The 12,138-nt window shown below is 38.2% G+C and overlaps 1 long non-coding RNA gene across 2 annotated transcripts in view; it reads right to left on the bottom strand.

Annotated features, from left to right (window-relative positions):
• Window positions 1-12,138, bottom strand: part of LOC127018281 (uncharacterized) — a 130,550-nt gene that overhangs the window by 20,854 nt on the left and 97,558 nt on the right. The gene's annotated exons all lie outside the window — the stretch shown is intronic.

Here is a 12,138-nt window from a genome sequence, read left to right as displayed (position 1 = left end):
TATATCCCACCAAATTTGTGCGCTGTGAAGTTTCTGGGAGCTCCCAGTGTAAATTAGCATCTCTTCATACTAAAAGTCAGGAACAAGCCACTTGTACCCAAAGAAAAACATTCATAACCATTAAGCTCTTGACACATAGTAGAACACTTTCTCCTCTAATTGCGTTCAAAGGTCAATAATAGAAATGCACACTCTCTGGTTTGGTATCAAAGAAAGACAGACTGTCAGAAGTGCCTGCACTTCAAGAACAAAGAGGTTTTTTTTTAAGTTGAAGTTAAACTGAGTTGACTTAAACTTCCCTTACAGCACTATTCCTATCTTATTTGATGATGTACACAAATATCATACCGAAGGTTCTTCTCATGGATTGCTAGCTCATCTGGAAATTCGAAACCAATGAAAACTAAAAAGTGAAATTACGTTTCCAGCAAAGTTTTCCCTGGAAAAAGAGGTCTGGACAAACCTCTTGACATCTGAACTGAAATCTATGCTAAAAAGAATCTGATACTCAATAGGTAGGCAGCTCCTCCATTAAGGAGGAGGATTTTGTTGGTTTGCATTGCAGGGCTTAAGGTTTAATCAGATAATACTCCTAAAACCCTAACCTAACACATTGTTAGTGTATGCACAAGTGACTTGCATGGTTTCCCACTTCAGCATAACACCACTGGCACTAATTAATACATTAAGTGGTAATTCCCACAGATTAAGCCAAGAACTGAATAGCCAAAGATGAGCTGCTTACATAGGCCTACTGGAACTACCCAGGATCAGGTGGGGGAGTGAGTCATAGTCTAGGTGAGAGGAAGAGGATTTTCTTTTGTTGTTCATTAAGCTGAAAATTCCCATTTTATCCATGCAGAAAGTTTGGTATCTATGATTCCAGTAGTTTAAAAAAAAGAAGCCAACAAAAAACCCACAACAAACCCTAAATCAGCACAAAAATCTGTCCTTTTCCTATAGCCTTGTTGCTCAGAACCACATAGAAATCCCTGTTTCTTTTAAATAATCCAAGAAGAAGCTGTCTTGGAGGCTTCAGTGTTTGAAGTCAGTGCCCATTCTTGAGATACTAAATAACGCAGAGTAAGAGGAGAGTCTCCTGCACAGCAAGGAAAAAGAAGGATAGACACTTGGAACTGAAGGAGGCAATTAAGGTAGGGCAGCAAGGGGACCCTCAGGATGATTTTTGAATTTTTTCTGCAAAGTCACCTCTGACTTTTCAATGACTAAAGGCATCAGAGGAATAGATGTATACAGCTGTGCTTTCTGCCTACCTTTGACACTCCTGGGGAGCAGCAAGTGGGTACAGATTAAGGCTAAGCAGAGCGCTCTTCGAACAAAGGTGTCTGCCTGCAACTAAGGCGCCAGACACGCCTCTACTCTTTGCAGTCTCTAAGGTGAGCATGAATAGCACAGGGTGTGCAGCAATACACTTCAAGAGTGACTGGTCGGCCGCTGTGTGCAATGCCTTCCCTCATAGTGCTGGCACAATGCTGAGGCACTGGCAAATACAAGTCAGTGGGGGCAAGAGGAACAGAAGCATGACTGGCAGGAAAAGGCCAACAGCTGAAATGTTCTTGATCTGATCTTTTTCCTTTCCCAAGTCATAATATTCAGAGCCCTGGCCTGGTGAGAGGTTTTCAGCATTGGGAAAGTCAAAAACTACAAGGTGACCTAGATTGCCCCCAATATGCTTTATTCATCTGACTGTGCTGTCTTGGTATGTCTCCCGTGGACTACCTATGTAAGAGCAATCCTGACATGCTGGCATTTCTTACAGCTTCCTATTAAAGATACCCACTGGAAATACCAACACATCAGAAAACATGACAAACTCTGAATCAGTTTTTGTTTTGAGTGCAAGAGCACAAACACTAATTAAAAAGAGAAATACAGTAAGGAGACCAAGACAAACCCTACTCTCAGGGAGCTCGAATAAATCCATTGCCTGCTGGATATTCATATGCACACAGGAGAGCAGGACTTCGGTTTAAGATCATTATTTCTGACAGAATCATTGTTCATGTAGAGGTGGGCTGAGGTATTACTGGGCCATAGGACCCTGTTTGCATCCTGATTAGCTTGAATCACAGGTATGAGTCCACGTCCCAAATGCATGGAGACAAGAGTTCAGGTTACATTTCCATGTCAGAGAAGCAAAGGAAGAGCACTCAGTTTGCAAGCTAGCTTGCCAAGGCTCAAAAATCCATCATGCAAATCATCAAGGAAAGCCTACTGAGCCTGCTCATCTTGTTTACTTGTCAGCTTGAACATGGATCTGGAGAAATTCCTCAAGCTGTACAACTCAAACTATCCCCTTGTTCCAAGACAACAATTTACACTAATGATACATTTCACAAAGGAGGTGGAGGAGCAGAGGGTGCTGGAAGTGGTCACCTTTTTTCTCCTAGACACAGCAAATCATTCCCAAGCAATTCTACAGCTCTGATTAAAATACCAGTTTCTGAAACACATGAGAGCATACTGTGAAATCTGTATTATCTGATACTTTACTAAGAAAGGCAGCTTTTGATGCTGAGAAATAAACAGCTCAAGTCCAGCTTGACTTCACCTAGCTGTTTGAGCCCCAGGAAAGAATGCAGCCCTACATCTCCTTTGCAGTGGTGGATTTCAGCCTGTACTTTTATAAGGTAAGAAAGAGAGTTGCTTGCAATACATTTGAAACAAATTAAGATATTGCCCATAGAAAGGATATTCATAATATGTGGTCTGTGCCACTAAGTAAAAATATTTAGGGATCTTACACTGAAAAAACCCAAACCCACTCAATAAAACTCCCCCAAAAAAACCCAAACAAACAAGAGAAAAACAAAACCAATTGCTCCACTGCTGCAGAGTCAGTGAAAACAGACATGAATTTCCTCAGGTAAACTCAGAACTTTGGTATTTTCTGACTCACATTCTCTTACCGGCTTTGTGTTTCCACTGATTAACCAAAGTACTTAAATAGTTTAAAACCTCAGGTTGATGGCATGAATCTCAAACTTCATCACCAAAAGCTCAGAGAGGACAGCGAGTTGCATGATTTGTAGACACCTTGACCTAAAGAATTCAGTTCACGAGACTGGAGATGGCAAATTTGGAAAGCAGACAGGTTCAGTTTTACATAATGAGGTTTTCTTGTACTTGTACACAGTGCTTCTACAGGTATTCATCTCTTGCCCTCAAGAGTAGTCTATGCCAGACACTAAAAAAAAGGCCAGAAACAGTCCCTGCTAAAAACATCCATTGAGCCAAACCACAAGGTTTGTACATCAACCTTGGTTCATCACCACCAATGAAGGCTCTCTTCCATAGCTCCCATGCCTTCCCTCCTCAACATGTTGTATTAAATGCAGGACAGTTCATACGCCTTTTGATTCCGTGCCTTGATTTTGAAGTCTTTGTTCATCATATGGTGCTAATATGAATACCACCTAAGAAGCAAATTCTGATAGATGGAAATAAAGCTCAAAACTTCACATTGGAGAACCTACTGAGGAGCTGGTGGGGGAGCACCTAGTGTTCTCAAGTCAGGGAATACTCAATATAGACTGAGTTCAGAACAGACACATTGTCCAGAAATAATTGGTTGATGAGAAGAATAGTATAATTCCCTAATTTACACCAGCTGAAGATTCCAGCTTAGCTTATTCTCTTGTATTTAAAGAAAAATAAGATTCTTGTAAAAGTGGCTTTCTACTAGTGTAAGAGCCTTCCTATCTGTAAGTCACTAACTAAAGCACTGTCAAGACAATATTACTTTAAAATCTGAAGCATAATCACACCCTGACCAGTCACAGAAGAGATGCCAATACCCCACAGGGTTGTTTAACTGATCCTGTTCCCAATATGTGTTTCGTGACCCTTGTGGGAGCTGATCCTTTAGGATGTCTTTTATTGTTTCTAACATATTTTCTAACTTCTACTCTGTTTGGCTTAGGGTTGATATTTAATAACATGAAGAACAAACACAGGTGGGCTGCCAAGCTGCCTGTCAACAGCTTCTGCTGACAAAGGGGAAACTGAAGACAGTAGGCTGGAGCTGACTTTGCAAAATTTGGCTTTTTTATAACTGTTTCCTCTTCTTTTTAATTTGAAAAACAGCTTGAGTTTCCTCTGGAGAGTAACCATTTTGGGACAGTCTCAAAACTCTGGGCAGCCCCAGCACTGGGCTCCTGCCTGCAAACAGTGGCTCTGTTTTGCTTACTGCTGTGCTTTCCCCGCCCCCCGCTCTATTCATTGATCGCTATCTTTTTTGACAATAGCATTGCAGACACCTAAAAGGAATTTTATTCCCTGTCTATTCTGTGTAACAAAACCTCTCTTCTTTCTGCTCCCAGACAGCTTCCCAAAATTTAAAGGCTACTCCCAAATTTGTTGCTCCTTTTTCTTATCTTTGAGATTTCATATTGCATCATTGAAGCTGGTACTGACTTCATTAGAATCAGGTTCCAGGACTTTTTCTCCAAAGTGTCCTGATTTCTCATCTTGAGGCATTTGTTTACAAATATTTTTTTCGTAATCTCTACTTTTGTCCCATTTTTTTCCATGCTGAGGCAGAAATAATATTACCATCCCACCTAGTGATTTCCAGATCCATTCAGATCCCCATTTTTCCTGGCATAGAAAAAACCCAGTCTGTCTTAAAAATCATACACTTCTAGGAGAAAAGCATGATCCAAGTAACAAATAATGAAGGGAATACAGGGATTTTTTTTCCCCCCTTTCTTACTTCCCTAGCATTTCTGCAAAGTTGAAAGCATTGTTTCCACTCTAAGGTGGTGTTTCATGCAAACCAACATAGGTATGTCCTGTTCAGACTTTTCAGCAGTCTTATTGTTTGGTTTCAAAACTAGAACAGGACCAGAGCTGAACTATGATACACTTATGAGAAGGTCAAGTAATTAATTTGGAAAACATTGAACTTAAGATTGAAGAACTTTGGCAAAACTCGGGTAGTTTAAAATTTTCTTCATTCATCCAGAATCTGTGTTTTATTTCCAGGGAAAAGAGTGAAAGTAAATTTCAAAAGTCTTTGCTCAGTTGTATTAGTCTCATCCATAAAATCCATAGACAACTAGTCCACAAGTGATTAAGAGAACTGAATATAAATTCTCACAGAGATGAAACCACCATTGATCTAGTATTCTCTCCAAAGTGAATGACTTAATGAATGCTGGGATGTTTCAGTGATGCACATCACAGGAAACAGTGTTGTTTGAATATTAGTACCAGGTGGAGTTCCTGGTACGCAAGATGAGATCCCTGACTAAGCAGTATTGTCCTTAATTGAGTCTGGTACTCAACATGCAACTGAGGAGTTCACATCATGGTGAGACACCTCCCCAGTATGCCTAGAGTCAAAATTAAGAACTCTATGTTAAGTACTGTCATTAACATATATTAAAGACAGAACCCAAATAGTTTGCCAATACACGTCTTCAAAACTGCGTTAAGGTTTAGAACTACTGTACTTCAAATGTTACAACCAAGCATGTATGAGAAGAAAAAAAAACAAAACTGCCTGTAGTTAATCGTACCGACAGAATTAAGCAGCAAAAATAAACAGCAAGCTGAGTAGAAAATTGGTTAGAAATTGGAAATCAAGTTGTAACAGCTAATGGTTTATGAAAGAGGCAGACAGGGTAGAAATGATGCTTCTTGTTCTCCATCTCTATCAATTATGTAGATGAAGGAATAAAACTGCAATTCATAAATTTGCCTAACATTAGCATAAGAAGAGATATTTGGTTCCAAATGCTGTCCTGGCAGCACTTTGACACTGAAGCCTAGCAAATAGAATTTAATACAGATAACTGGACTTTGCATAATGGAAGCTAAATATTAATTGTAACCACAAAGTAAAGAGCAAATAATGCAGACAACAGATATTAAAAGGATTAATGAAGTGTAATAGATTGTTTCTCCCCAGCTGCATTGTAAGGGCAAAAAAATGGGAGAGTAAGGTGCTTGGCTGACCGCAAATACTGTCTAAATTATGCTACACAATAAACAAAATAATCTATACTTACTGTACTAAATTCAGTTTTGGCTCATTATTTATAGGACAGTATTTAGGCAAAAAAAAGTGCAGGGTATGTGTTATCCTAGTCACTGTCAAATAAGAATTACCATGAACTTGTGTTTCCTCACTGTTTCAAAAGACATAACATTAAATGCTTAATAGTGGTTAGCAAAAAATATATATTGTTATCAGCAGGTTCTTTATTTCCCTCACAGGTGCTTATTTATGAAGGTTCCCTTAGGTTGGAGTAAAGCATATTCATTCCCCATATTTCTTCTAAGTAAACATGTGCGTGATTATTATTGACAGGAAGAATTATATGACAGCACTGCAGAGCCGGGATCATAAACAAACAGTAAGACTCACCAAGCTCTATGCAGACACAACTACAAGTGATGGTGTTGCTAACAGCTAGTAAGCATACAAATTTGGTGCTCCTATCATGTTGTGTGACATTAGGGTCAAGCATGTGAAATAGAGAATTATATAGCTCATTTAGAATCCCCATACATTCCTTTCAACGCAGCATTAAAAGGCTTCTAGCAGAGCCTGGAATACAATATTACTGCGGTAAGCCATTCTATTTATAATGGTGCATTTTCATTTTTAATAGGGACAGGACAAAACCCTAGGAAACTTATTTTCATATTAACTTACTTTTTTTCCTCTCAATCTACCTGCCCATGAATTGTTTTTCTGTGTCTGGACTGTTCCTATCCCATTCTCCCTAGTTTTTCAAATTGCTGGTCAGAGTGTTTTTAAAAATAAATAAATAAATAAATAAATCGAACTTCATCCATCAAAACATTTTACTTCATTAAGACTACGATTTTGGATTGAAAACCTGTGAATTTTAACAAAAAGGAAAAGTCCACCTCCCCCCTTCCTGCCTCAGTCTACCTTGCTAAAAGCTCTAATTCACATTAAAAAGTATTGTTTGAACAAAAATAAGAGATCTGTGGTACAGCTGTTACGACACTCATTTATGTTCCTAATGCTTAGATAGGCAAAAATTCCTTCCCCACCAGATTCCCAAAGTTTCAACTTTTGTTTCAGAGACAGGGATATATCTCTGCCAAATCCATGAATGCTGCTTATGGAAGAGAGCCAATTTCAAGTTCCAGATCTAAATCAAAATGAGTTTTCCAGATCTCCCACAAATACTCTGAATAGTAGCCTTTTTCAAAAAGCAGCCTTTTGCGAAGTGGAGGAAATCTCCTCCAAGGCTTTGATAAACAAAAACATGAGACAAGTTTATTTTCACTCCATCATGCAAACAAGTTTCTAAAGTTCAGAGGATTTTTACCTTCAAAAAAGTGGGTGCTTTTCTAGTCAGTCCCCCACCTAACTTTGAAGTAAAGAGACTGTTAAAGTTTTGAGTGTCAGCATGGTCATGCTGAATCTCTAACCGTAATACTTCTGCAGGAACCCAGTACAGATGCATGCCTATCAAAAACTTAGTAAATATGCAAGACATCAGAAAATTAAGCAGCGTAACATGCTTCTTTTCCATCTGTCTTCACTATGGCTGGATGTTTCATTCTCTCTTCATGCTTTTAAGGAGTAATGTTTCCACATATTTAGGAATTTAGGTGCTAACCAGTCTTTGTTGATGAAGGTCTTGATTAAGTTTCCCCCAAATGATAATGATTCAGACAATCTACTACAACATTGATAGTAATAAATAATAATGTATAATAGCAATAGACATCTCTAGAAATAGGTTCCAACCACACACACAAAAAATCTGTTTTTCTAGAATATCCTAAAGTGTCCCTGTCTGCCAAAAATAGCCACAGATAAGAAGGGACATTTTACCCAAGAAAACTGGAGTTGCAGTTCTGAGATTAAGGAACTCTGCTATCCAGATTTCTCTGCTAATGGGAGATAGTACAAAAGTCTTACCACTTCTCTCAAGAGGTGGTAATTCAGGAGCAGAGTTTAAGAAAATTTGCAAACGCTGGATTCGAGTACAGTTTTGTTCCTTTATAAATGAGTCATTCCATGTCCTGTGTCATGGACATACCACTGAAAGATGAGCCAAGATGCTTGTTTCCACTTTAAAAAGAATAAAAATAGCCTTTGGAAAATTAATAAAAAATAAATCTATTGTCCAGTTAAAAATCAATGTCAGTACTTCTTTACAAGACTGGCATAATTGATGGTCCTGTACAGAACTCAGAACATGTGCTTTGTACTTTTGCTAATGAATGACTGAGCCAGTAATAGAAATTTTGATAGACAACGGTGAAAAAGAGCCCTATTCAACTGCAGATTGTATTTGTATCCAACACAATGAGGTTTTCATGACGCATTGCAACCCCAGGCATAGTATATCATCTGAACAACACGAATATGATTACAACTCAGAGTCAAAGAATGACTCTACGGACCACCCTTCAAATAGAAATGTATATTAAAAAAATCCATTTCTTTGCATTAGTTGAGCTTCTAGATTTTGTCAATAGTTGGGTCACAGCCACTGGGCCAGATTTGCAGCTGATATAAATCAACATAGCCACTGGAGCTCTAAAGTACATCAGAAGACTGTTTGCGTCAGTCATAGTGAACTAAGATGAGTAAAGTCTCCAGTAACACTCCAGCTGGTCACCAAATTTTCATCCCAAAGGGAAAGAAAAGAGAATCAGGTGTAATGGAGAACGAAAAAAGTTGATTGAGCACAGACTATAGAAAGCCATTGACCAGGGAGGCTGGACTAGATGATCTTTGAAGGTCCCTTCCAACCCAAACCATTCTGTGATTCTATGCTTAAAGTCTAATTAGGAAATATGCTTCTGAAAACTTATTTCACTTTAACGGTCTAAAATTTAGACATCTACTTAAACTAAGCATCTAGATATCCTTTACTGTCAGAGACTAGTAGCAGATCAACAAATCAGCTTCCGAGTGGACCAGTTACTCTCAAAAGACTATAGGCAATGTTATGCACTTATTTAGGTCAGATGCCTAACTGTCAATGGGCTAAGCTTTGTCTGATTTTTTGCAACTAGTGGACTTGATTACGTTTCACTACCCCTTCCATATTATCCATTACAATCAATTACAAAACCAATACATACTGGATACAGGACAAATAATTTATTGTACATTGAGAAAATTTGGTTTATGGACAGAAATTTGAGAAAGCATCATTCCTAGTATATGATTTGAAATTGGAAAAAAGAAGAAACACTGTACATTGCAATAGTAACATGAATACTTCAAAAAGAAAGCAAGCATTTAAATCATTTGTGGACGTGTGCAGCATAGGTAAAACAACCTTCCTATATTAACAAATGACATGGCAAAAATGCTAACACCCAGAAACCTGAGCTGCAGCTAACTGATCCCATTTCTATCACTTAAAGCAATTAAAGATTTTGGGCATGAGACTGTAAAACAAATTTATCCAAGATATAATTGAATAGGCAATTGGGTCATAGAGTAAGTTCTTATACAACCAAGATTCTGCACTCTGAAAAGGAGCAAGTCTCCCATGCAATCTTTTACAAACTCATTCTGATCTCTGTAAACATCTCCTTCATCCAGAACTTTTCTCTACATGAATAATAATCACCCTTTGTTTTTGTAGGCAAGTTCATTCCAATGATTTACTGTCTATCAAAGATGCAGCAGGTCACAGTTTCTGCTTAGATTCTTATTACTGCAGGGGAATACCAACTTAGCCAAGAAAGGACAACACCAGTGACAAAGTTTCTATTCTGGTATTAGCACACCTGTACATATGTGTTTAGGAGACATTCTGGAAAGCAATGAGAGAAAACCCTGTCTGAATACTAGCAAATAAAATTTAGTTTACCTGCATGCTCTATACAGGGCAAACGAGAAGTCATAAACAAGTCTGGTTGGGTCTAACGTGGCTTGTCCATTTAAACGAATGTTCACAAAAATGTTATCAACTCCTTCCCCACAGACTGCCTGAATACAAAGGTTGTGCCTTGCAAGCACAACCTCATGAAATCTTGTATTCATAGAAAAGCTTGATTTAATAACTATAGCTCATGCCCTCAAAAGCTTCACTTATCCATATGAATTCCCCATCACTTACATCAAGGTAAATTATGATGCCATGATATTTTTCCTATACATTTCCTACAGTTTAAGCTCATGGTTTTTTAGATCCCACATGAATAAAGCAGCCATAAAAATTAATCCTGCGTTCAGAGACTAGCAAATGTACCCATTTATTTAAAGTTTGCAAAAATAACTCTAGCCATGTGAGCAAAGGTCTCTCATAGGACAGGATTAATACAGCCCTTCCCTGGCAAACTTCATTACACTCTAACATCACAAAGCACCCCATCAAAACTCAGAGACAATGCTGAGCTGTTACAGTTTTGGCTCTATTCTTATGCTAAGAAGATAAGGGATTAGAAACCTTCTTAAATCTAGAAATATCTCAGTCAAACACTTCTCCCAATTAAAAAAAAATCCAACACCGCCCTAAAGAGATAGTCAATAAATAATATGATCTCCAAGCAGCAAGTGTTCAATGTATTCCTGTGTGCAGTACCAGAGACATTTATATTTTGTTAATATCCTAACTCAAGACAGGATGTAAATAGCTCATAAGTCTATTTTAGATCTTCAAAGTAAAGTAAGTTTTATTGCCAATTATGTCCATTCATCTTCTCTTTCCTCTCCCACATGTCAAAAACACAAAACCAAACAAAAAAGCAACCTGCCTCCTGTGAGGTGAGAAAGGAACAAGGTGTGTAGTCTGGTTTTAATTCTCTTCTTTCAGCAGTCAGCAAGGGCTGGCCATGCCTTAAAGGTCAATTTATCTCTCTTCCAAGTGTGAATCAGACATTAGAGTATCCCATCTGGAGAATATCTTGTTCCCCTTCATTAGATGGTTGAATTCACTGTGTGTTTCCTCACATGAACTTCAACTTCAGATTTATATAGCTAATGGTGAATGCTCCAACAGGCTATAATAAAATCATCCAGAAAAGATCTCGCAGCAGAGTCCTTCAAGAAGTAGAAACTACAGCCAGTGAAAGACACTCTGCGTCTCTCCAATATCCAAAAATATAAGTGAATTAGAAATATAAAGCTCCCATAACCTTTTCTTTATGGACAGAAAGGATCTAAATTGATTGTCTCTAAACAGACCAACCAGAGGTTGATAAGGGGTGCTGATTTTAGGACAAGAGACTTCCTGAACAACATGGTCTATAACTCTTACCATGTTTCTTCCTTCACTGAAGTATCCTGTCTGCAGCAAAGCTTGATCTCCTCTTTTACACAGACACCGAAATCTAAGTTCAGGACCTCCAGTAGAAAAATCTGTCATTCAAAGGTCTGGCCAGTTGTGTTTAATAGCCCAGGATGTATTACCTGTTAATAAAATCTTCTAATGTTGTCTTTTGGACTTTATACAAAAAGATAGTTTCTGTTAAAGATAAACAAAAAGCAGAATGGTGGATCATCTTTTTTGGTAAGGTCAGATTCAATTTTTACCTTCTAGATGCTCAGCTACCTAAAACCACAGAACTGAATATGAGCTTAAAGATTAATCTGATCTCCATTCTCAATGCTGATCTCAGAATAATATTTTTAAGCCATGATTGATTTTAATCATGAAATCAAGTCCTGGCATTCCCTAATTACATGGGCAATCATTTACTCTCATCAGCAGTCTTTTTGCATCCAGTAAAATTTGTTTTGCCACCAAAATAACTCTACTGCCTTAAGAGGAGTTAATCTACCTAGGCAACAAGGTGCTAACAATTTAGTAGAACTCATCATCTGAGACACATGAATCAAAAGGTCTTCATTTCAAGATGCACAAACACTAGGATATAGAGTACTAAATGCTGTGTAGCCTTTATTTACCCTGTTCTATGCGTTCATGGTAGGTCATCAAAACTGTTATAAGCAGAGCACACAGAACAAGACTTTTGTGAAGATGAGCCCATAGGAACAAATCTTTGCTATCTAAACTGAAGCTCTGCTGAAACAGCTGGAACCTCTGGGTGCCTACACAGAATTCAAGCACATGGGATTCAGCAGCAAAGGTCTGCCTCAGACACAGCTGACCTCATTAGCTGGCATACTGCAGCAATAATTTTGGATTCCCTCTTCCT

The sequence above is a fragment of the Gymnogyps californianus genome, chromosome 7 (assembly GCF_018139145.2).
Source record: "Gymnogyps californianus isolate 813 chromosome 7, ASM1813914v2, whole genome shotgun sequence".
In the NCBI taxonomy this organism is placed as follows: domain Eukaryota; kingdom Metazoa; phylum Chordata; class Aves; order Accipitriformes; family Cathartidae; genus Gymnogyps; species Gymnogyps californianus.
The sequence above is the reverse complement of the archived record's forward strand: the minus strand, read 5'-3'. Positions and strand labels throughout refer to the sequence as shown.